The following is a 26,265-nucleotide window of genomic DNA, read 5'->3' on the forward strand; positions in this document are numbered from 1 at the left end:
GAGCTTATATACTTCAGTAAACACTCTTGTACAAACAGGTTTTCTTCATCTGTCTAGCGTCAGTGGAGACAGACCTCATGCCTGGAGCTCTTGACATGCTATTAGGCTTTCACAAACATGCTCTTAGTCAAAGGATAAGAGTCACGTTCACCAAATGCATGCCAGCCAGGAGTGGAACCCTGCCACTACAAAGATACGTCTTGGCCAAATACTCAGCGGAGTCGCTTTCTAAAACCACTTTCAACCACACTGGTTATTTCCAGCTTTCCAGTCGGCTATCAATTTATCATAGAGGAGGCTCCAGCAGCAGACTTTCATGTGAGCGATCGTAATCTTCACAGACCTACACCTAGTAAGACATATTACTTGGTTGTAGAGATGTTTTCCTTGGGAGAGAAGAGCACAACACTGGGAATTTATGGGAGCCCAAACTGCTGCATGACACGTACAATACTCCCATTGCAGGCTGGGATTTCCTTAATACACTTAAGTACATTTCACTAGCAATTTTTGCTTTCAAAATAAACCTGTGCTTTAATGTAAACCCAAGATTAGGGTACCCTCAAGACACACACTATAGGTAGAAAGCCAACCTTTTCACCACAGTCAGCTACCAGTGACTTTGGTAAATGATTAATGATATAAAGTAAATCCAGACGTAAATTCAGGCTAAAACGTAGGCTGGCCACCAATGTATATTTAAAAAAAATATATATATATATATATATATATATATATATATATATATATATATATATATATATATATATATATATATTCAGGTTACACCACAATAAAAAGAATGGCACTGCTATGCATTTAATGCATGTAAGGTGTGTTGCAGTAATGCGAGTGTGGCCGCAAAAAATAGATGAAAATCGATCCTGACTGTAATACAAAATGCGCACAATGAGTTATATCAATTTTAGAATCGGGATCTGTGCTATTTAATTCATGTATCCATGTAAAATTGCTGCCTTTACTAATGTAGCCTTACAATGCAGAATGCATTGCTACACAGTGCATTATCTTGTGAGAACACATTACTCACATAAACTCTCCAGAGCTGTCAACAGTAAAGCCGCGTACGCACAAGCGGAATGTCCGACAGAAAAATTCTGACGGAAGCTTTTCATCGTCTATTCCGATCCTGTATATGCCTCATCGGACTTTTTTTTTCGAAAATTCTGACGGACCTAGAAATGGAACATGTTCTAAATATTTCCAACGGAACCAATTCCTATCGGGAAAACCGCTCGTCTGTATGCTTTTCCGACGGACCAAAAACGATGCATGCTCTGAAGCAAGTACGAGACGGAAGCTATTGGCTACTGGCTATTGAACTTCCTTTTTCTAGTCCCGTCGTACGTGTTGTACGTCACCGCGTTCTGGACGGTCGGACTTTGGTGTGACCGTGTGTAGGCAAGACCGCTTGAGCGGAATTCCGTCGGAGAAACCTTCGGAGTTTATTTCGACGGCAAAACCGGTCGCCTGTACGAGGCATTACAATGCATTTGGCCTGCTTGTGGAGCAACTAGTGTGCACAGAGGATATTGTAGATTCCTAGGCTTGTTGGGTTCAGCCTCAACTGTGTTTGGTTTGAATCTGGAAGTTAGCTGTATTGTTCAGTTGGTGAGTTGCAGGCGGGAGATTCCCGGTAGGGGTGCTTGTGACATCATTGACCTACTATGGCCACATGGCCATAGTGAGTCAATGATGTTATGAAAATTCCTGCCCCTTTGTTACATGCAGCTGTGAAGCAGGGAAACTTCGGATCGCACCTCCTTGGGGTAGTTAGGGTTACAATCAGGGCCAGGAATAGGGGATGGGGCAGGAGGGGAAGCTGCCCTGGGCTCAGTGTATTTATGTGTTGGGGTGCATTCAACCAAGGTGAGAGCCCACCCTCACCCCTTCCATACTTTACTGAGCCACATTGCTGCTGGGGGTTGCCCTACCTGACAGGAGAAGCCCAAGCAAAGGAGTAGTGGCTTACTTGATCCTACTGAAGACGCTATCATATTGGCGACACGCGTATAGGAGGGAGGAGCCCAGCCCCGAATCATTACGTGATCACTGAGAGCCAGAGTGGTGTGGTGAGCTCACGAGCGAGATATTAAGAAAGGCTGTTTTTTATTTAACTTCTTTTAAGTGCAATTTTATGGGGGTATTTTAATATATGATTTATACAAAGAACACTATGCAGTTGCCTTTCTTTTTCATGTGGTCCATGTGAAAATCTTATGAGAGTGGAAAACCATATCCAAGGATAAGAGAGGAGATATACATCCCTGAGGGAATGGCTGGAGTTGTAAGAAAGAAAAGCCTGTGATTAAGGCCCAGTGCGATGCAGAAACCCTGCAAATCCACTGCAGGTTCCTGACTCGCACAGCAGTTCACACTGCCCTATGCCAACTGCCGGGAGTGTCAATACAATGTTAATGACCACCCCCATTTCAGCTCGTATATCGAACTAAGAACTGACAGTTCGGACCGCATCATGGGTATGAACACCCATGCGATCCGATTCTGGTGCAGATCTAAAAAAAGGGCCCTGTCCGAGTTTGGTTCGAATGCGATATCAGCCATACTATCTGTATGGCTAAAATCGTATCGCATGGACATCGCATGTGATTTGCACTGCAGTGCGGTGCGAATCACATGTGATCTCGCAGAGGTGAACCGGCACTGATAGGATTGAGGTGATAGCACAATTCACCTGGTGGTGGAAACGCTTGCTTGATATGAGATTCTTGAGGAGCACTGTGGTAGATTAATACACATTATAAAGACTTTGATTATATGTTTATTTTATTGTATTTTTCAATTTGTGTTTTGTCAAGTCACATTAATTTAGTGTGATACATTGTATGCACAGTTTAGTGGGTTGTATGAGAATAGCGCTGCACCATTTATATATGCAATTTTCTATTTGTTTGGTATAGTGCATCACTGGTAGGTGTAGAGCAGCTATTTCATATTTTTCAATTTCATAGTTATTATTATTCATTAATACTATTTAGATTTATGTATATTTTAGTATACAGGTCACTGATTTAGTTTGTTTGTGTTTTAGGATACCAGGTAGCGCTGATGGTTTCACTTTATTTACTTGGGGAGAAGGGTGCCTAAAAAGTCCATGATTTTTTTTCCAAACTCTCTTTACTGGGGGGCGGGGGTGCCAGAGTGAAGTCGGTACCAGTACCAGAACTCTAGGGGTGTCAGCTTGCCACTGGTTTAGTGCTAGTATCATATATCCCAGCTACTTGAGATGATTAGCGGCACCCACATTGAGAGAGGGGGGGTGGAACTTAGCATCTTAGCCCTGAGCACTAGATGACCTTGTCCCAGCACTGAATGAGATAATGTGACAGCTTTCAGTGGGTTTGGGTGAACTGGGCTCAGACCAAGTTTGGATCCGAACCCAACTCCTCTCTATAGTAAATGTCTTGGGGTCTGCTTATAGCGGACTCCATGCTTTGGTTAGGCTCTACTTTCGAGATGGCACATATATATACTAATATATATATATATATATATATATATATATATATATATATATATATATGTTCATTTTATCTATATATATGATTATTGTTTTTCTATGTGCATCTTAGAGTAGTCCTCATCATTTCCTATTGCAAGTGTTTTTATGTATCGTATCTGGATTTATCTTGGTAAATGCATGCCACATATGTATGGATCCAATATTCGGGTGTCGCACTGTGTCTGCATTTATCCTGGGACATGGTGCGTTTTTATGGATCCTATAATGGAGGCAGCTTCCTTTGATGTGTATATGCATGCCTATATATGTGGACACACATGCATTTCGATGTGGATTTTTCATTGGTCCAGTAAGGATTACCACGTCCCTTATGTGCATGTGTAGGGGCACATGGAAACGTGTGCCTGCACATGCATACAAGTCTACATGGGACGATTGGTTTACTGTCATATATGTGCTTATGTGCATATCATTATTTTTCATTAACTCGATTGTTGTTCACGTTTTATGTATGTATATTTATTTCTTGTTTTTCTCCTTTTTCAAATTTTTTTTTGGTTTATTGGTTTACGTTTATAAATGTTTACATGCGACTGTTGGTCCATGTTCCTATGTGTATGCAGGACCTTTTGGTATACATGAGAACATGGACCTTCAGTTTGAGCTTTTACTCAAGTTTCTAGCCGCATGCTCTTTGGGGCTGAGGTTTGGTGATTGATCGAGCTGTGTTCTCATCACTGATTATCACCGCCCCCCAGAACACCTGTAGCCATTAGGGCGGTCTATTTAAGATCTATTAGTTGTCTCAGCCATTGTAATGATTAAGCACAAGATGTATGTGTGAAACGCGTCTACGTGACCACTATTTGGTGTCTTTGGTGCTATCTTTGTGAAACAAAATAAAAGGCAATTGGAAGTTCTGGATGTGCAGCCATTTCTTTCTTCTTTCCTAGTAAATGTCTTGACAGCCAATTTTAGTTCACTAACTTAACTCTTGTTTGCACCTGTTTTTAACACATGGAAAACTGCCAGGAACACTCTTCTAAATTATAATGTATTAATACAAAACAGCCCATTTATATAGCCAGCATAATTCTTGCCCACCATATTCTCTAAGCAAACTGCAGGATACACAAATGTGTGCTGTTAGCAGGAACATTAACACATGTTCATGTACTGGACATTACGTATAAATGCTCTGGGAGTCCCAGACAAGCTAATTACAACAATCACTTCATATGTCACACTGAATAAAACACAAAAATATTTTGTTTGACAAGGTCCATGTTTGCGGTATTGAGCCTTCTGGAGCCATATCAATAGGCAGGCAGAGTATTTATCAAACTTATCACCTGACACAACCATGTTGAGTGCCTCGGCTGGCTGACTCATTTGTAATGTTTTCAAGCTGATGTAAGATTACGCTCATGCTTACAGATGGGAAACCTTGCTAAAGGAAGGCCATAAAAGGGAATGCTGTATACGAGCGGACGGTACAGTGTTTGCTGTGTTCTAGGAGTATTTTCTCATCAGCTGATTGTCCTGTAAAAGCATATTTTTTCTGCATAAAGGGAGTGCTATAATACATGGGTAAAACATAGCATATGGTTGTTGACACCCTACACACTGGGAAGCACATACAATTTTGTTACTTAAAACAGATCTACACCCATTAACATCATTTTTTTTTGCTCCTTCTGCTTCCACAATTGGATAATCATTTCTTAATTTTGAAAGGTTTTTATCCTCTTTAGTGTTGCATTTCCTGCTTTCTTGCCTAGGCAAGAATGGTGTAGGGCCCTCCGCCACATGGTTCCTTCGATGTCGAAGTCACACATTCCAGTTTTACTGGTGGGCCTATTTGTACCATGGGTATGCACAAATGAACAGATGTGCCACAGGACTTTAGGAGCTGACAGCAACCTACACACTGGGAATTTCCACACATGCACACAGAGACCACAGATATCAAGGTCCTAGGTATGGATGTGGGAATACCCAGAGTTTGCACAGATGTGCCACAGGTCTTTGCTGGGTCCCAAAGCCTTGGCAGAGACCTTCAGCACATCTGCACATGTGCGGGATATTCAAAGATGGTGGCATGGAAGAGTGGGTGCAGGACCATCATTGGGTTAGGCTAAAGTTCCCCTTTAACAACAGTGTGACTTAGTTCATTAGTAAGACCTAGTTTTTGTGGCACTGTACATAGTTAGGGAAAGGCAAACAAACTAATAAGATACGTGGAGGACCTTAAATATGTGAAAGGATTAGCTGAACTAAATGTATCCTGGAGAAGAAGAAACTAAAGTGAATCGGTGCGCTACTTGTGATGCCTCAAACAGCTCAGATGAAGTGAAATCATGCTCATCCCGCCCAAGTCTCTGTAGCATAGTAGCATAAGACTTAGTAGCAGCACATAGGGTTCAGTGGGAGGAAGAACTAATTACAGCAGTAGAAACAGGAGATTGAAACTCCTGGAAGTGTCGATCTGTGCCACAGGTCTTTGATGGGTCCCAAAGGCTTGGCAGAGACCTCTGGCACATCTGCAGGGTATCCAAAGATGGTGGCATGGAAGAGTGGGTGCAGGACCACCATTGTGTTAGGATGAAGTTCCTCTTTAACAACAGTGTGACTTAGTGTATTAGTAAGACCTAATTTCTGTGGCATTGTAAATAGTTAGGGAAAAGCAACCAAACTAAAAATATACGTGGAGGACTCCACCTATGAGCAAGAATTAGTTGAACTAAATTTATTCATCCTTGAGAAGAGGAAACTAAAGTGAATTTGTTGCACCACTTGTCAGCTCAGATGAAGTGAAATTATGCCTATCCCCTCTGCAAATAAAAAAACTGGACATAGTAGCAGGACATAGGGTTCAGTGGGAGGAATAACTGATTTTAGCAGGGGAAACAGGAGATCGACACTACTGGAAGTATCGTTTCCTTCAGGGAGACTGGATGGGGGGGGGGATTTCTTTTCATTAGAGTGGTGTTCGGCAACACAGGAAAGCAGTAGAGGTAAGTATTTACTTGTTTGTGTGTTTTTTAGGAGGATTTGGCAATGACAGAGTCACTTTCAGGGGCAGATAGCATCACCTTGTATAAAAACAAATGGTCCACTGAACTTGGAGGAAATGTTTTCAATTGCTAAAGACACTGGGGCACTCTGCCACTGGAGAAAAAGAGGTTTGAGTTTTGCATATTGAAAGGGTTACACCGCAATAAAATGCATGAAAATGCAGAAGGTTTTTACAGTAGCCTTCATAGATTGCTCTAAAAAAGAAAGGATTAGATCTGTGTTTTAATTTTCAAATTATAAATGGCTCTTAATATTTACCGGTATATGAAATAACACTGTAGAATGTTTATCCAGTTGATTTTTACGCAGGGTTTTTAGAAAAATTATCTAAAGACTGTCAAATCCTAATGTCACTTACATATAACCACGATAAACAAGATACAGGAAGTCAAAACTGTTTTGAGCCACTATGCATTTTTTCCAGACCAAGGTTAGGTGATATGTTTACCAGTTTTGGTGGCTTGATATATCTTATTAACTACTTGCTGATCGGCTCACGCCAATATACGTCGGCAGAATGGCACGTACAGGCATATTAACGTACCTGTACATTGCCCTTTAAGGTGCGGCATTGTGGGCGCGCGTGTGCCCGCCTGCGAGCTCCGTGAGTGTGATCGCCGGTCCCACGGACATCCCACGATCGTCTCACGGAGAGGAAGAACAGGGAAATGTTGATGTAAACAAGCATTTCCCCATTCTTCCTAGTGACAGGACACTGATCACAGCTCCCTGTGATCGGAAGCGGTGATCAGTGTCGTGACACATGTAGCCCATCCCCCCAGTTAGAACACATCCCTAGGACACACTTAACCCCTGCAGCACCCCCTACCGGTTGACCCCTTCACTGCCAGTCACATTTACACAGTAATCAGTGCATTTTTAATCACACTGATCGCTGTATAAATATGAATGGTCCCAAAATAGCGCCAAAAGTGTCCAATCTGTGCGCCATAATGTCATAGTCACGATAAATATCACAGATCGCTGCCATTACTAGTGAAAAAAAATAATAAAAATGCCACAAAACTATCCCCTATTTTGTAGACGCTATAACTTTTGTGCAAACCAATCAATAAACGCTTATGCTCTGTACACACGGTCGGATTTTCCAACGGAAAAAGTGCAATCGGATTGTGTTGTCAGGAATTCAATGTGTGGGCTCCATCGGACTTTTTCCGTCACACAAAGTTTGAGAGCAGGATATAAAATTTTCCAACAAAATCCGATCGGTTAAATTCCGATTGTGTGTACACAAATCCGACGCACAAAGTGCCACGCATGCTCAGAATAAATTAAGAGAAGAAAGCTATTGGCTACTGCCCCATTTATAGTCCCGACGTATGTGTTTTACGTCACCGCGTTCAGACCGATCAGATTTTCCAACAACTTTGTGCAACTGTGTGTATGCAAAACAAGTTTGAGCCAACATCCGTCGGAAAAAAAACATGGATTTTGTTGTCGGAATGTCCGATCAATGTCCGATTGTGTGTACAGGGCACTATTGCAATTTTTTTTACCAAAAATATGTAGAAGAATACGTATCGCCCTAAACTGAGGGAAAAAAATGTTTTTTTATATATTTTTTGGGGATATTTATTATAGCAAAAAGTAAAAAATAATGCGTTTTTTTCAAAATTGTCGCTATTTTTTGTTTATAGCGCAAAAAATAAAAACCGCAGAGGTGATCAAACACCACCAAAAGAAAGCCCTATTTGTGGGAAAAAAAGGACGTCAATTTTGTTTGGGAGCCACGTCACTTGACAGCGCAACTGTCAGTTAAAGCGACACAGTGCCGAATCGCAAAAAGCGGTCTGGTCTTTGGCCAGCCAAATGGTCCGGGGCTGAAGTGGTTAAAGTAGTAGTAAATTCCTGCATTTGATTTTTACCTATAGGTAAGCTTATAATAAAGCTTACCTGTAGGTAAAATAGTTATCTCCTCGACGAGCACCGTATAGGAGATATTCCAGTGAGCAGCAGCTGGGGATGTCACTGGTGCATGCACTCTGAAGGAACACCATACCCATGGCGTTCCTTCAAAGCTCTGTGCTGTGGCCATGACTCCAACATGCATTGCGACTCAGTCATTCATGCGGCCCGCAAACCCGGATAGAAGACTGGGTGAAGATGCAAAGATGGAAGCCTCTGCAGCAGTGACAGAGCGCTGCTGGAGGGCTTTGTTTCAAGGTAAATCATTCATAATGTGCTAGTATGATTAGTATCAAAATGTTGCACAGATGCTGTTCTTTTGAGAAGCATACAACATGTACTAAAAAGAATTCATATACTGACAAGTTTACTTTGTAACAAAGTCTTTTACAAATATATTACAAAATACTGGAGGAAACTAGAGAACTCGCTGATATTCATAGAAATCTGTTAATTGTGAATACATTCCCAAACCCAATACATCTTAAATCCAATAAATCAAAAGTCTCAGTCTCTCTATTAGCTGGTAATATTTATAGTTTAAAATTTAGGTAAACAAGAAACTATTTCCTCTCTATAATTTATCTACTTCATCAATCATTTTATAATGTTTTGTAAAAGAGAAAGTCAAGGCCATTTCTTTCCATCTGTAAGAGTCCATTCCCCTAAAGAGTTGTGACCTTAACTTTTACACTACATCCCTGGAGCGCTCATTAATATATGGGACACTAAGGAGTTGATTTACTAAAGGAAAATAGACTGTGCACTTTGGAAAGTGCAATTGCACTCTGCATGTGCAGTTGCTCCAGAGCTTAGTAAATAAGCAGAAGCTCTGCTGACTTCCATCATCCAATCATGTGCATGGAAAAATGCTGTTTTTTTCTATTTTCCTTGCACGTGATTGGGTACTCATTGCAAAGTGAAGCCTTACCTCATTTACTAAGCTCTGGAGCAACTGCACTTGCAGAAGGCAACTGCACTGTGCAAAGTGCACAGTCTATTTGCCTTTAGTAAATCAACTCCTAAATCTCGGTCCCAACTTAACTAATAGCTCCTAGGAACTGTAATGCCGCGTACACACGGGCGGACGTTTCGACCGGACCGGTTCGACGGACCGAGTCCAGTGGACAATCCGACCGTTTGTGGGCTTCATTGGGCCTGCAGTGGACTTTTTCGGTCGAAAATCTTTAGATTTGGAACATGTTTCAAATCTTTACGTTGGAACTCCGCCGGACCCAGTTCCTATTGAAAAGTCAGCTCGTCTGTATGCTAGTCCGACGGACGAAAACCGACGCTAGGGCAGCTATTGGCTACTGGCTATCAACTTCCTTATTTTACGTCATCACGTACAAATCCGTCTGACTTTGGTGTGATCGGTTGTAGGCAAGTCCATTTATTGGGAAAGTCCGTTGGAAGTCTGCTGAAAGTCCGTTGGATAGTCCATCGGACCAGTCTGGTCGAAAAGTCCGCATAATGCCGCGTACACATGAATTTTCGACAGAAAGAGTCCGATGGGAGCTCATCATCGTATGTTCCAACCGTGTGTATGCCCCATCGGACTTTTTCTGTCAAAAATTCAGACAGACTTAGATAGAGAACATGTTCTATATTTTTCCGACGAAACAAATTACTATCGGAAAAAACGCTCGCCTGTATGCTGTTCCGACGCACCAAAAACGACGCATGCTCTGTAGCAAGTACGAGACGGAAGCTATTGGCTACTGGCTATTGAACTTCCGTTTTCTAGTCCTGTCGTACGTGTGGTACGTCACCTCGTTCTGGACGGTCGGAATTTGGTGTAACCGTGTGTATGTAAGACAGCTTAAGCGGAATTCCGTCGGAACTCTGTCGGAAAAACCTTCAGAGTTTATTCCGACGGCAAAACCGGTCGTGTGTACAGGGCATTATAGTGGCACCACAAAAAAATGGAAAAACAATGACAGCAAAGTTGATGCTAGATCCTAATATTGTGAAGAAACCTTATAAATGTAATAATCACATGGAATTGAATGAGTTGACCTCATAATGATAATAATAATGAAGTTCTGAGGTTATCGTACATGTAAGACATATAGAAGGAAATTTTTACTATTTCCTAATAGTAGTAGTCATTGAAGTAGTAATAATGCAACATAGAATTCCGTTTCTTCTTTATAGGTTTAGTGTAAAGTTGGAAGCTATGCCAGTCTCATGTTATCAACTTGAGTCTCTGAAGCAGTCCCACCTTCGAAGCTACACCTTTTGAAATAGGAAGCTGATTTAAAAGAGGATATTATGGTAGTTCCACAATTTATTTTCATAGGTAATGTTTTTTTTGATATATATACATTTTGTGAAAGGAGTTTTTACACTGGGCAATGTCTTCATTCTGGCGCCTAGACTTCTACTTTTTTGCCTTATGTAAATTTATTGCAGCAGTGTCAGTATTTCATGTAAAGAGGACATGGAAGACCCAAGAAAAGACAAATAGTTGCTAGAATTTATTTTCTCTTCTGTATTTGAGGAAGTGCTAGGGCTAGGTCCAGCTGTTTTGTCTTTGTGTTGCCAGTTACCTATAATATCATCCTTTCTTACACTAAGAAGGAAATCCTGCCAATAATACAATAGCATACGTTCTCTAGTAGTCTTGCCCATTTCCTCCAACACCATCATTGCAGAAGGAGATCCCTTTTACGTAACCTTTGAAGAATGGGGTCAAGGCAATTATGTCACAGTATTTAACTATTTTACTGTTTTTCTGTCTTCCTATTGTGTTCTAGACATATTTAAAGTCAGTGGATATCTAAAAATATACCACCATTATGATACAATTGATCGCAAAACATCTTCCCACAACACTGACAATTCTCTTTTTACTGATTTATGTTTCTAAATCTACATAAAGTAAGCAAACCAAAATGTTCTAATAGTCTGTATGCAATAATTAATTTAACATAATTTGAAAGCACAAATTATGGGATTGCTAGTAGGGATGGGTGAACGGTTCGGCCCGAGCATAAGTTCGGGCAGAACTTTCGCTGTTTGGATGGGTCGTTTGACTGTTTGTTTGACCACAATGCATCGCTGAACAGTGCATTCCAAGCCCTGATTGGCTTAAGCAGTAAAAACTTCAGCCAATCAGGGCACAGAGCACTGTCAGAGTCCTGATTTTACACTGTCATCATGACTTTATCCAATCATGGCTTATTCATGTCCCACAGTATAAAAGTATTCTTTCAATGGCAGCCATTTTCAGTGTGATTTCAGCATGGAGAGATAGAACAGGGCTCTGTTCAGTGCTGTTAGTTAGTTAGTGTGCTGTACTCTGCTTTTTTGCTTCAATTGTTAGTGTAGAATATTAGTTTAGTGTCAGTCTAGGGATAGTGTGAGTGTAGTGAACAGTGGCGTCTCCAGCTTTCTTATTTAGGGGGGGCACATGAGGGGACAGGGACAAAAGTAGGGGGGCAACTATAAAATGCAATTTTATATATATATATAAATATCTTATATATATCCTGGGGCCCTTTACTACGATAACACAACGGCCCTTTCACATGTTCTGCAGTGAGCTTCCTTCCTACTGTATTGGGCCCCCCCCCCAAAGTGGCAGAAAACAAGAGATATATGTCACTATCAGGGTTGTAAAGGTTGTCTTGCCACCGGGCCCTGGTGTTCTGCCACTGTGGGGTTCCCCAGCCTCCCCTTGCAGTCCTGCCCCTGCTATTGACAGCGCTGGTCTGGCATCTCTTGGAATCTACAGGCTGGTTCTCCTGTCCTAAGTTTTTTCAATAACTGAAAGTCCTGGTGGAGTCCTTCCTACAACTCGCTCTTCTCCCTGCCAGTGAGGATGCAGGGGAAGGAGCAGATCGGGCGGCCGTGGTTGTGTGAGAGCTCGCATCATGCAGTGTCAACGAGCAGAGGGAGGGGGGAGGAATCACCCGCAGCAGCTGACTGGGGACGCTCTCCCTTTTCGACATTGCCTTTTTGTAAAAAAGAATTTTTTTTTTTAATTGGGGGGGGGGCACATGGTGGGGCACAGCATAATGTTGGGGGGGTCAGGGCCCCCTCTGGCCCCCCCAAGGACGCCATTGGTAGTGAGGAGGACCATCATTCAGCTTTGCATAGTATGCAGCTAGAGTAGGGACAGCTCAGATAGTTTCAGTGTAGTGTAGTGAAACCGTGTCAGTAATCTTTACATTAGTGTATAGCTAGAGTAGGGACAGTTCAGATGTAGTGACGGATGAACACCATCTATTTGATTGCATAACTGCGAGTTTAACGCCATATAGTTCTGTGTGCGTTACTGCCAATTTAATGCCATATAGTTTTGTGCGTTACTACCAGTTTAATGTCATTTACTTCTGTGTGCGTTACTGCCAGTTTAATGCCATATAGTTTTGTGTGCGTTACTGCCAGTTGAACGCCATATAGTTCTGTGTGCATTACTGAAAGTTTAACGCCATATAGTTTTGTGCGTTACTGCCAGTTTAAAGCCATTTACTTCTGTGTGCGTTACTGCCAGTTTAACGCCATATAGTTCTGTGTGTGTTACTGCCAGTTTAACGCCATATAGTTTTGTGTGTTACTGCCAGTTTAACGCCATTTACTTTTGTGTGCTTTACTGCCAGTTTAAAGCCATATAGTTCTGTGCATCACTGTACGTTTGGCACATTATATTGCAGTATATTATAGTGTATCCATGGAGTGTGTCTGTGTAGTGTGAGTACTCAAATTAAAGTACACCAAACACCTCTTTACATTGATTAAAGTGCATCTACGTACAGATCTCAACTTCTTCTTTACATTTGCTTATAAGCACCACCCCCTCCCTCACAATAATGTCTGGGAGGACAACAAGGAGAGGCAGAAATTCCCTTGGCACTGTAAGGGGGGCAAATGAGTACACAGGCAATGGTAGACGTGGTGGTCAGTCCTCAGGCAGGGCATCATTTCCTCTGTTTAGTGAGTTTGCCCATTCTATCCAGCCACAGCATGCAGAGGAGGTGGTGGACTGGCTTACTAAACCTTCCTCATCCTCTTCATCCTCATTCATGCAAGTAGAGACAAGTGTGCAGCCTCCTGCAGTTGCCAGAGTGGATAAACCTGCCTCCTTGTCCACATCTATTCCTGCCATAGCCCTAACATCAGCCATTGAGGAGTCAGCTGAGTTATTTGACCACAGCGTCAGCCACTTTCTCCTTGATGATGCTCAGCCATTACTGGATTCAGATGTTGGTTCTGAGGTTGAGGATGACAGGAACATGAGCCTAGAGAGAGGGAGGAACACTGGTAGACAAATTGGCATTCATGTTCCCCAAGCCACAGTGTATTGCCAAGTTGTCTCCAGTGGTAATGATGAAGATGGAGGAGATGGATATGATGATGAGGTCACTGATGCGACTTGGGTGCCAGATAGAGCAGAGGAGGAAACTGAAGGTGAGGCGGCACAACCCCAAGGAGGCTGACATCAAGAAAGAGTATAGAGCAACCACCCTATTCCATCACATTCTGCAGCTGTTATCTCCCGGCCCACTCCCCAAAGCTCAGCTGTCTGGGCCTTTTTCAGCACATCTGCAGCAGATCGCACTGTTGCTATCTGCAAACTGTGTCTCAGGCACATCAAACGTGGTAAAAATACCAACCATAGGCATATCATTGCAATTTTTTTTTGCCTTCATCAAGAGCACCTCTATAGGGTTACGGTGGGAAGGCGCCACCGACACCCGAAGACCAATTTTTAAGCACCCTTTACTCCTATACAAAGTCAAAGTGACACCAGAATGTATCAAAAAAAATCTCTAATCTTGTTCCCAGTGCACTACATTGTGGTCCCATCATACATATTGGCTCCCCAGCTGTTGCTGAGCAAAATAAAGGCAGCTTGCAGGGAAAATGTCATTTTTTTTGGCTTTATAAATGCAATTATTTCTTCAGCAGATTCTAGACATGGTACAGATCTGCCACTTTACAGGTAGACTAAGGGGACCCCCCAGGCACTATATTGGAATGAATTTTTCATTTTCATGCTTTCACTTTAAAGATCAAAAAATCACTGCTCATTTAAAAATGAAGTTTTTCACAAACATTTTTTTTATTGATACATGTCCCCCAGGGCAGACCCCAGACCCCTATAACCATTGTATGCCCAATTACTTGCATATAAGCCTTCAAAATGGGCACTTTTGATTTTTGACGTTCGGGTCCCATTGACTTTAATGGGGTTCGTTATTCGGGTCCGAACTTTCGCGGTGTTCGAAAGTTCTGTTGCGAACTGAACAGGGGTTCGTTCGGGCCATCCCTACTGCTAGTACTAGAATAAAAGCAAGCCTGTCAGCAAACAAATCTAAACTGATAATGTATAAGGTTCTGGCACAAAACTGCACATACCTTAAGCAGTCTCTATGTCCTTAAAGATGTACATTGTACATTGCCCGAAAGTCTCCTGGGATGTGTCATATGAGTATTCAAAGAGGCTGTGTGCAGCAGGGGGGAACGTTATTCTTAATATGTATAAAAAATCTGAGCTGAGTTTGTAAACTTTAAAGCAACTTACTAAAAATTGTGATAACAATTCCTATTGTAAATATAAACCAAAGCAGCACTACAAATCTAAATCATAAAGTGCAATATGTAACATCAAAAGATCAAAATGTGCAAGAAGTGCAAAATTAAATGCCCAAAAATAAAGTACATATAATCCATCAATAATGGTAAGTATGGAAAGGACTGTATCAATAACAATCTATTATCAATCTATAACAATTAATCAGTTAATATTGATACGCTATTCTTGCCTAGGCAAGAAAGGTGGAAGTGCGGTCTGCTTACCAAAACAAAGGTGTTTCCCAAAAATAAAATTACTTCGGCAACTGAGTGATAGAAGGGAGGAAAGAAGCAATATTATTGAAATTAGAACAATGAAGTAAAGGTGAGCTTTAACCACTTGCTTACTAGGCAGTTAAACCCCCTTCCTGCCCAAGCCAATTTTCAGCTTTCATCGCTGTCGCATTTTGAATGACAATTGGGCGGTCATGCTACACTGTACTCAAATTACATTTTTATCATTTTTTTTACACAAATAGAGCTTTCTTTTGGTGGTATTTAATCAGTACTGGGGTTTTTATTTTTTGCTAAACAAACAAAAAAGATTTTGAAAAAAAATACATTTTTCATAGTTTGTTATAACATTTTGCAAACAGGTCATTTTTCTCCTTCACTGATGTGCGCTGATGAGGCTGCACTGATGGGCACTGAAAGACTGCACCGATGGGCACCGATAGGCTGCACTGATAGGCACTGATAAGGTGGCACTGATGGGCACTGATGAGGCGTCACTGGTGGGCATTGATCTGGCACTCATGAGGCTGCACTGATAGGTGGCACTGATGGGCACTGATAGGCGGCACTGATGGGGCAATGATAGGTGCACTGATAGGTGGCACTGATAGGCACTTATAGGTTGCACTGATAGGCAGCATTGATAGGCACTGGTAGGCGACACTGACAGGCAGCACTGATAGGTGGCACTGATGATGAGGCACTGATGGGCACTGACTGGCAGCACTGATGGGAGGCACTGGTAGGTGGCACTGGTGGGCACTGCTTAGCAGTACTGCTTTGCACTTGTAGGTGGTACTGGTGGGCACTGGTAGGTGGCACTGGTGGGCACTGCTTAGTAGCAGTGGGTGTAGAGTGTGTGGGACCAATGTCCTGTTTAAACAAGCTGGTAATCAGCTTTTTTTTTTCTCCTCACACTGTCAGTGTGAGGGAAAAAAAAAACAGGTTACCAGCCTCTGTTTACATCAGAAACATGGATGCCCTCCTGGCAATTTAGGTCTGCGCTGTAGCCATCTTTTGGCTATAGCACGGGCGCGAAGAGGTTAATCACAAGACTGGATGAACAGATGTACAGATCCTTTGGCAGGGGTAAAACTGTTCACTAGAACAACAATTGACAGTTCTGTGAGTAACCGAACTTTTGAACCTAAGATTAGTTTTTTTGCCAATTAACATATTTTCTAGCAAAAAAGAAGTTTAGGCCAACTAAAAAAAATAAATAATAAATATAGTTTTGTAGAAAAGAAAAAAATTACTTTTTAGTTGTACTGTAGTAGATGATAATGTGCCAGACTTGAAAGCTGTAGGTAAATGATGGCATACAGTATATAATATTGCATACAACTAACATTAGATCTGTAATGGATACTGACACCTAGAGAAGTAAGAAGATAGACCTTACTCCTCTTCAACCCTACTATTAACAGGAGGGGAAAGACGGGCGTGCTGATTTTTTCTCACTACTGGTTATTAATATAAGCCTGCCAAATGTCCAATTTTTCAGAGTGTTACAGATTTGTTCATTGGATTAATTCCTTTCTTTCAGGAAAAGTCTTGGCACTTTTTTTTCTTTTCAGTTCCGTTCTCTTCATCCCAAAGGAGTCATAAGCAGTGCACGACCTTATATTTTATGACTTCAACACTGAGGTGTTTAAAAATGGAGAAAAAAATGAACTTAGAAGCAAAATAATCTGATCTCTACAAAAGATATGATTTGAGCAATGAGCTGCAAATTCTCTTCTATGGCATTTCAGCAATTCTTTGAAAAACCACATCAATTGCTTTCAGTTTATAGCACATAGCAGTTCCTAATATCAGCCACTAGAGCTAACATATTCCATTCTAAAGTTAATTTATATTACTATACCATATGTGAGTTTATACATGAATGTTTAAAGTGAATTTGACATGGCCTAAAATGTTTCTACGTTAACAACAGTGTTGTAGTGTTGGCATCTTGTGGGACTTGCAAACGCCAGTGTTAATCTCCAAATCAATCCTTGGAGAGCCACTTGGATCCTTGGCCCGGGCAGTACACAAGTCCTTGATTTCTGCCCAAGTCAAGATTAATCTTGGCCTCCTGTCATTCAACTGCCAAACGTTAGAAAATCTGTGAGCAGAAGTCAAGGCCCCAAAACTTGAGTAAGCACTGGGAGGCAGCGAAGGTTAATCTCAAGTTGGGTAGAAGTCAAGGTCTCATGAATGCCCTCAGCTGACACTGTGCTCTAGCTGGAATTCTAATGTGTCCTTGTTGCTTTTATTATTATTATTATTATACATGATTTATTTAGCACCAACGGTTTGTGCAGCGCTTTACAACATGAGGGCAGATAGTACAGTTACAATACAATTCAATACAGGAGGAATCAGAGGGCCCCGCTCATTACAGCTTACAATGTAGAAGGAAGGGTCAAGTGATACAAAAGGTAATAATTGTGGGGGGTGATCTGATAAGGAAAATGAAAGTACACCTGTTAGGTGGAGGCAGGATAGGCTTCTCTGAAAAGAAAAGTTTTCAGGGATACTTGTTAAAGTGGTATGTAAACCCTTAAACATACCCAGTGAAGTGACTGGCCTCAGGTAATACACAGAGATGGAACAAATCCTCCAACATAAGTTGTACCTGCCTATCTGCAGCCCTCTCTCCTCTACATCGGTTCAAACTGCTAAATTATAAAGCTTTTCTAAGAGTTTGGGAAAAAAGGGGACGGAAAGCTGAAGTTATCTTCTGCAGAGCTGAGTGAGGAGAGCTCTGAGAGCTGATTGGAAGGAAGGGACACTCTTCCCCCCTTCACACAGCACACAGGAACAGAGCTGAGGCTGTCAATCTGCTGGAGCTCCCTCCCCATCACCATTTTTCTCTTGATGTCAGGAAAACTTGTCAGATGTGATTCATGTAGATAGCAGAGGAATGAAGCAGCAGACAAAATTGACACTTATGCCCCATACACACGGTCAGATTTTCCGATGGAAAATGTGTGATAGGACCTTGTTGTCGGAAATTCTACCGTGTGTAGGCTCCATCACACATTTTCCATCGGATTTTCTGACACACAAAGTTTGAGAGCAGGATATAAAATTTTCGGACAACAAAATCCATTGTCGGAAATTCCGATCGTGTGTACACAAATCCGATGCACAAAGTGCCACGCATGCTCAGAATAAATACAGAGATGAAAGCTATTGGGCACTGCCCCGTTTATAGTCCCGACGTACGTGTTTTACGTCACCGCGTTCAGAATTATCGGATTTTCCGACAACTTTGTGTGACCGTGTGTATGCAAGACAAGTTTGAGCCAACATCCGTCTGAAAAAATCCTAGGATTTTGTTGTCGGAATGTCCGAACAAAGTCCGACCGTGTGTACGGGGCATTAGTGCTCTGTATTAAGACAAGTACACAATACAGAGGGATATACTTTGTTTATATTTCATGTCTGAGGTTTACAACCACTTTAGGGATAACTGGGCTGCCTCTAGGCAAACTGTGCCCTTAATTTATCCATTGCTATATATGCTCCAATATTTAGACTCTCAAATATAACAGTTAAGGATGCACTTTTTTTTTTTTTTGCATGCTAGCTGGTAAGTTTGATTGGAAAATTTCTTTTTGAGTGTGCAAGGTCTCATGCACAGCACACGGTTAGGATCTAAGTGGCAAATTCAAAAACAGGTTAAAAGAGAGTATAGTAGAACAGAAAATATAGTTTATTTTTGTAGTAGAATCAGTTGTTATTTGTAATGCTGCTGCTGACAAAACCTATCCGAGTATAGTATGCACTATTCATTTGATCATTTAGGACAGTCATTATAAACCAAAAAAGTCCATGCTCATAAAAACCACTGGAGGATTTTTTGTGCACCCAAGCATGGTATTGTAGAAATAGAAGAACCCCAGTAATTTTGATCACACTGACATTATAAATTACCATTGAGATTCCCAAATATACGACTAAAGTTCCTTGCAATGTCTTTCTCAATCTGTGAACTCTGTATTATGCGGCAACATTGATCTGTATCCAAAATAATGTTATTTTCACATGTTCAGTACTGGGAAATGCTATTGTTTTTCATAAGTGAATTGAAAGAACAGACATTAATCAAATCAAAATTTTATAATCTGGTCAAGGAAATCTAGGCACTTCTTGAATATTACAAGAAATGTGTAATAAAATAAGATAGCATTGCTTAACTTTCCTTTTAAAATGTTAGCAGATTATTTTCAATACTTTTGAATCATTTGAGTCAGTGCTCCGGAGGAAGTATGAGGATTAGGAATTCTGACTTTTCTCTGACTTTGCTGGTTGAATAATTGTTCCGGGAAAGTGACTCATAGGGGTTGATTTACTAAAGGCAAATAGACTGTGCATTTAGCAAAGTGCAGTTGCACTCTACATGAGCAGTTGCCCCAGAGCTTAGTAAATGAGCAGAAGCTCTGCTGACTTCCATTATCCAATCATGTGCAAGCACAAATGTTGTTTTTTTTATTTCTCTTGTACATGATTGGGTATTCTTTGCAAAGTGAACCTTTACCTCATTTAACCACTTAAGGACCAGCCTCGTTTTGGATTTTAGGTGTTTACATGTTTAAAACAGGTTTTTCTGCTAGAAAATTACTTAGAACCCCCAAACATTATATATGGTTTTTCTTCTAACACCCTAGAGAATACAATGGCGGTCATTGCAATACTTTTTTTTGCACCGTATTTGCGCAGCGGTCTTATAAGCGCACTTTTTTTGGAAAAAATTCACTTTTTTGAATAAAAAAATAAAACAACAGTAAAGTTATCCCAATTTTTTTTAATATTGTGAAATATAATGTTACGCCAAGTAAATTGATACCCAACATGTCATGCTTGAAATTTGCGCCCGCTCGTGGAATGGCGTCAAACTTTTACCCTCAAAAATCTCCATAGGCGACGTTTAAAAAATTCTACAGGTTGCATATTTTGCGCTACAGAGGAGGTCTAGGGCTAGAATTATTGCTCTCGCTCTACCGGTCGCTGTGATACCTCACATGTGTGGTTTGACCACCGTTTTCATATGCGGGCGCTACACGCGTATGTGTTCGCTTCTGCGCGCGAGCTCGTCGGGACAGGGGGGTTTTAAAAAAAATTTTTTATTTTTATTATTTATTTTAAAATATTTTATTTATTTTTACACTGTTTAAAAAAAAAAAAAATTGTGTCACTTTTATTCCTGTTACAAGGAATGTAAACATCCCTTGTAATAGAAAAAAGCATGACAGGACCTCTATGAGATCTGGGGTCAAAAAGACCTCAGATCTCATATTTACACTAAAATGCAATAAAAGAAAAAAAAAAAAAAAAAAAAAAGTCATTTAGAAAAATGACATTTGAAAAAATATGCCTTTAAGAGGCGTGGACGGAAGTGACGTTTTGACGTCACTTCCGCCCAGCAGTATCTTGGAGACGAGTGAGCGCCATCTTGGCCTCACTCGTCTCCTGACACACAACGGCAGAGGACGCGATCGCCTCCGCCGCTACCGACGGCTCCGGTAAGCGGCGGAGGGCACCGGATCGCGGCGGGAGGGGGGGCCCCTCTCCCGCCACCGATAAAAGTGATCTCGCGGCGAATCCGCCGCAGGGACCACTTTTATCTGAAAGCCGGCCGCCGCACGAAAACGGGGATACCGGGGTTATGGCAGCTAGCTGCTGCCATAACAACGATATCCCCGTTCAAACTTAGGACGTATATAGTCGTGCGGCGGTCGGGAAGTGGTTAATAAGCTCTGGAGCAACTCCTCTTGCAGAGTGCAACTGCACATTACAAAGTGCACAGTCTATTTGCCTTTAGTAAATCAACCCCAAAGTATCAAGGCAAGCAAAGACCAGTACATGTTTCCTTTAAGAATCAAACTCTTTGTCCATTTTTCATAATGAACATGGAGATCCAGATTTATATGGTCTAGAATTTCTAATCAGTATTACTTATCAGCATTTTAAAGTGTTCCTTCCACCTGCAAACTACATGAAAGCTTGTTTGGGGGAATGAAATTGTTTAAATGTAATTTGTCACAGTATTCTGTAGTGGACGTGGCTATATTGTGCATACTAGTTACCTGGCAGGGAAACTGAACCTGTTCAGACAGCAACTCATGTAACTCCCCTATAATAAATATGCAATTCAAAGTTTAGAAAATGTCAGCTTCCGTTAAATGCTTCTAACAGACATATTTTATTACTGATGCAAACTTGCAAACACCAGTGTCAGTCTTCAAATTAATCCTTGAGGAGCTCCTTGGATCCTGGGCCCAGATAGAATGAATGAATGAATGAATGAATAAATAATTTGTAAAGCGCTACAAATTGCGAACTGAATCGCCTCAAGGCGCTAGATGTATTCTCTGTAGCCAGCTTCTAGAAAAGGAAGGTCTTTAGTTTTTTCCTGAAGGCCTGGTGGTTTTCTTCCATGCGGAGGTTGGTTGGGAGAGCATTCCATAGTCGAGGTCCTTGGACTGCAAATCTACGTTCTCCCTTTGCTTTGTAGCGGTATTTGGGAATGAGGAGGAGGTTTTGGTTAGCTGATCGAAGACTGCGATTCGGTGTGTAGTGTTTTATTTTTTCCCGGAGATATTGCGGAGCGTTTCCTTGTATGCATTTATGGGTGAGGCAGAGGGTCTTGAATGTGATCCGATTCTTCACCGTTAGCCAATGTAGGCTTTTTAGGGATGGGGAGATGGATTCCCAGGGCTTTTTCCCTGTTAACAGCCTTGCCGCCGTGTTCTGCATGAGTTGCAAGCGCGCAAGCTGGTATTGGGGTAGACCTACGTAGAGGGAATTTGCGTAGTCGAGTCGGGAATTGATGATCGTTCCCACAACTGCCGCTTTGTCCTCTTCTGGGATGAAGGGGATGAGTCTGCGAAGCAGGCGGAGGAGGTGGTGAGATCCGCTCACCACCGATCCTATTTGTGCATCCATTGTCATTCCTGAGTCAAAGATGACTCCGAGACTCTTGACTTTGGTGCTGGGGGAGATGGTCTGTCCGAGGATGGAGGGTGGTGTCCACGGAGTCTCAATTTTGGAATTTTTGTTGGCTTGCAGGAGAAGAAGTTCTGTTTTTGATTCGTTAAGTTTGAGGGAGCTAGCGGTCATCCAGTCATTGATTAAAGTGAGGCATTTCTGTAGTTGCTGATGATGATCTTTCTGTCCATTAATGCGAAAGTAGAGTTGGGTGTCGTCTGCATATGAGTGGAAGCAGAGGTCCGTTTTCCTGATGATATTGAGAAGCGGGCGGATGTAGATGTTAAATAGCACTGGTGACAAGGGTGAGCCCTGAGGGACTCCACAGGAGACTGCCCGAGATTCCGAGGTGAATGTTCCCAGTTTCACTGTCTGAGAGCGATTCTCTAAGAAGGATGTAAACCATTTTAGGGCAGAATCTGTGGCTCCTGCAACTTCTGCGAGGCGGACAAGTAAAGTATTGTGGTCCACTGTATCGAATGCTGCGCTGAGGTCTAACAGTACCAGGAGACTCGGTTCCCCGTCATCTGCTGCTTCAAGGGCGTCGTCCCATATTTTGAGAAGTGCTGTTTCTGTGCCATGGCCTGGGCGGAAGCCTGATTGCAGAGGGTCCAGGATGTGGTGTGTCTCCAGGTGGTGTTGTAGCTGCTGTACTACTGCTTTCTCTATAATCTTGGAGATGGTGTTGAGGCTTGTTATTGGTCTGCGGCAGTTAGGGTCTTTAGGGTCGAGATTAGGTTTCTTTAGCAGGGGTTTGACGATGCCTTGCTTGAGGGAGGTTGGCACAGTCCCTTCTTTGAATGATTGATTTATGAGATGTGTTAGGGTGGGGGCCAGGATGTCGGAACATGCTTTGAACAATTTGGTGGGGATGATGTCGTTCGGTGATGTGCTGTCGCGAAGGCTTCTGATGATGTTTTTAGTCGTGTCCGTGGTGATTGGGGACAAAGAAAACTTTGGTGGTTGAGTGATGTTCGTGTCGATATCCTCTTTTTGCATCGGTTGGGTGAGGTTGGTTGTTATTTTCTGATGAATTGCTTTCCGAATGTTGTCGATTTTGTTGATGAAGAAATCTGATAACTCATTGCAGAATTCTTGAGTATCGTTTGCAGGGGGCTCTAGGCAGGCCGGGTTCATTGATTGAGCAACTATTTTGAAAAGTTCCCGTGGGCGGTTTAAGGCGGATGAGATGGTGTCTGCAATATGTTCTTTTTTGGCTTTGAAGATTGCCTTGTGGTATTTCACCGTGAGTGCTTTGTAGTTAGCATGGTTTTCCTTGGTGGGATTTCTTCTCCAAGTTCTCTCAGCTCTTCTGCGTTCTTGCTTGAGTAGGGTGAGAGTGCCATTAAACCAACTCGAGTTTTTTGTGCGGACGGGTGTTCTGCGTTTTGGCGCCACGGAGTCTGCTGTTTGTAGTAAAGCATTGTTTAGGGAGTTGAGTGTTTGTTCCGTTGAGAGGTTTGGGTTTAGCAGAAGAATTTTGCTCGACAATGTAGTTTTGAAGAGTTCAGAGTGTAGTTTCTTCTGAGATCTATTCCAGTGTGTTGCTATTGCCCGTTTCTGTTTTTGGAGAGTGGTGTTGGTGGTGATTTTAAATTTGATAGCATGGTGGTCCGTCCATGGTAGTGGGGTGATGTTCAATACGTCGATGCCCATATTCTGTTTGAAGATGAGATCTAAAGTGTGTCCTGAACCATGCGTAGGAGCATTTATCAGTTGTTGCAGGCCAAGTTCTTCCATTTGGTTAACGCAGGCGGTTGCCATAGGGTCTTGGGCGGAGTTTGCCCATAGATTGAAATCCCCAAGTACCAGAAGGTTTTTGGTTTTCAAGGTGTGCATTGAAAAGAATTCAGTGAGCGGTGTGAGGAGATTGGTCTTTGGTCCAGGTGGTCTGTAGCATAGTAGTATGTGAATGGTGTCTTGAGGTGTTGTTTGAAGGTGCAGTGAGAGTGTTTCCATGAAAGGCACTGAGTTCTGTAAGTTTGGTTTGGTGAGCCCCAGGTGCGATTTGAAAATCACTGCTAGACCTCCTCCTTTTTTTCCTATTCTATGCTCAGATAGGATACTGTAGTTCTTGGGCACCAATTCAGTTAGGATGGTGTTGCAGTCGGAAGTTAGCCAGCTTTCTGTAATGAAGAGGCAGTCTATGTTGTTTTCGGTGATGAACTCGCGGATTTCCAGCCTATGCTTGACTGCAGATCTGGTGTTGATCAGGGCACATGCTAGTTGTTGTGGTTGGATCGGTGTCTCCCTGCCTTTGATGGTTGATTGTGGGTTGGTCCTTAGTAATTGTTCTTTTTTTAGTCTTTTTTGCGTGGTGGTCGGTAAAGTTGCGGCCGTGTATCTTAGCCTGTGGAGGGTATCTGCTGTGTACTTGAAGTTGCACATGATGCGGAAGGCGGCGTTGCTAGAAAAGAAATTTGTATGACGAAGGCACTGGTGTGGCGATGCTAGCCTTGCAGGGGGATGGAGGGATCGGATGGCTGACCACTGCTCTGGAGTGGTGAGAGTGACGGCTGAGTGTTGGAGCGGAAGTACTGGAGGGAGGAGGCTGCCTACCTCCCTCTCGTTGATCCAGAGGAAGGCAAAAAAAACCCCTGGCTGCGTAGGCAATGGTGCAGTCGAGGAAAAAATTCCTTCCTGACCCCCCGAGGGGCGATCGGACAAGGGCCCCTGGATCAACTTCTCGAGTGCCCCCGGTGGCTTACCTGTGCTGAAGGTCCCGAAGGTGAAGGAGGGGGAGCTGGTGCGGTGGGTGGTGCGGTGGCTGCGTCTCAGGCGATTTGAGGTAGACTGGCCCCCGGTGAATCTCTAGTGCCCCCGCAGTGAGGTCCAGTAGCAGGAGGGGCGATTCTCGGTGCGGAGGGCACGGGGCTCTGTTGGACAACAGTGAGGGGTTGTGGTGGCAAGCTGGCTGGGCTAGGCTGCAGCCGTGGTCCGTCCCACCGACTCTAGTGGCTAGAACGTGGTGATTGAGACCGCGGCTGCGGTGGAGGCCACAGAGGGGGGAGGGGGGGTATGGCTGGATAGATGACTAGGGGGTAGTGGGTCCAATCGGGCGGTGATGGCTGGGGGCTGATGGCCTCAGGAGGAAGTCCTAGGATGCTACACCGTTTTCCTGGGTGTGCCAATATGGCCGCCGGCTGGGGCTAAGCCGTGGCTGGCCGGCAGAGGGAGTACCAAGATGGCCGCCGGCTAGGCCCGAGCCGCGGGCTGTCCTAACGTTGTTGCCCACACCGTCCGGTGTACATAAGACCTTGACTTCTTTCCAAGTCAAGATTAGGGGGGGCCTGTCATTCAATTGTCAAATGCTAGAAAATCTGTTAGCAGAAGTCAAGACCCCAAAACAAGTGTTAGCACTGGGAGGTAACTAACTTTAATGTTAAAGGAGAAGTACAGCCAAATCTCACTTGACTGTACTTCTCCTGTGGATCACAGGAGTGCAGTTTGTTCTGCAGTCCTGTGACCCATTTTCAGCTTAAGCTGAAGCTGTTGGTTGACGCCACAGAGCGCGACCATATGCTTGGGATCCGCCCACATGCCTGGATCGGCAAGCCGCTGAGAGCCTGAGCCACCCCCTTCCACACTGGGCTGCGGAGGGGGCCTCCACAGCCCAGCGCTCCAGTGAGTGCGGTGGGACAGTGTAGAGAGCCAGCAACTGACAGTCACCAGCTCTCTGCTCAGGGAGCTGTGAGAACCAAGCGATCAGCAGTGTTTGATCGCTTGGTTCTCATTGTTAGAGCCGGTGGGGGACAGATGCAGCATTGGACCGATGCTGCATCCACCTAGGTGATTCTTAAGTAAACACAAATCCCATACCTCTCTTTTAACATGGGTCAAGATTAGAGGTCAAGGTCTTGTGTATAGCTTTCTAAAGTACTGCATACCATTAACAATCATGTTTTTTTATTTTAGAAGATGCTGTTTTCATATTCTTCATCTCAGTGCTGCTGATCTCA

The 26,265-nt window shown here is 42.8% G+C and overlaps 1 protein-coding gene across 2 annotated transcripts in view; it reads right to left on the minus strand.

Annotated features, from left to right (window-relative positions):
* The window catches only part of ADAMTSL3 (ADAMTS like 3), a 754,066-nt gene that overhangs the window by 188,390 nt on the left and 539,411 nt on the right, over window positions 1–26,265 (minus strand). The gene's annotated exons all lie outside the window — the stretch shown is intronic.

This window comes from Aquarana catesbeiana, linkage group LG03 (genome assembly GCF_042186555.1).
Source record: "Aquarana catesbeiana isolate 2022-GZ linkage group LG03, ASM4218655v1, whole genome shotgun sequence".
NCBI lineage: Eukaryota > Metazoa > Chordata > Amphibia > Anura > Ranidae > Aquarana > Aquarana catesbeiana.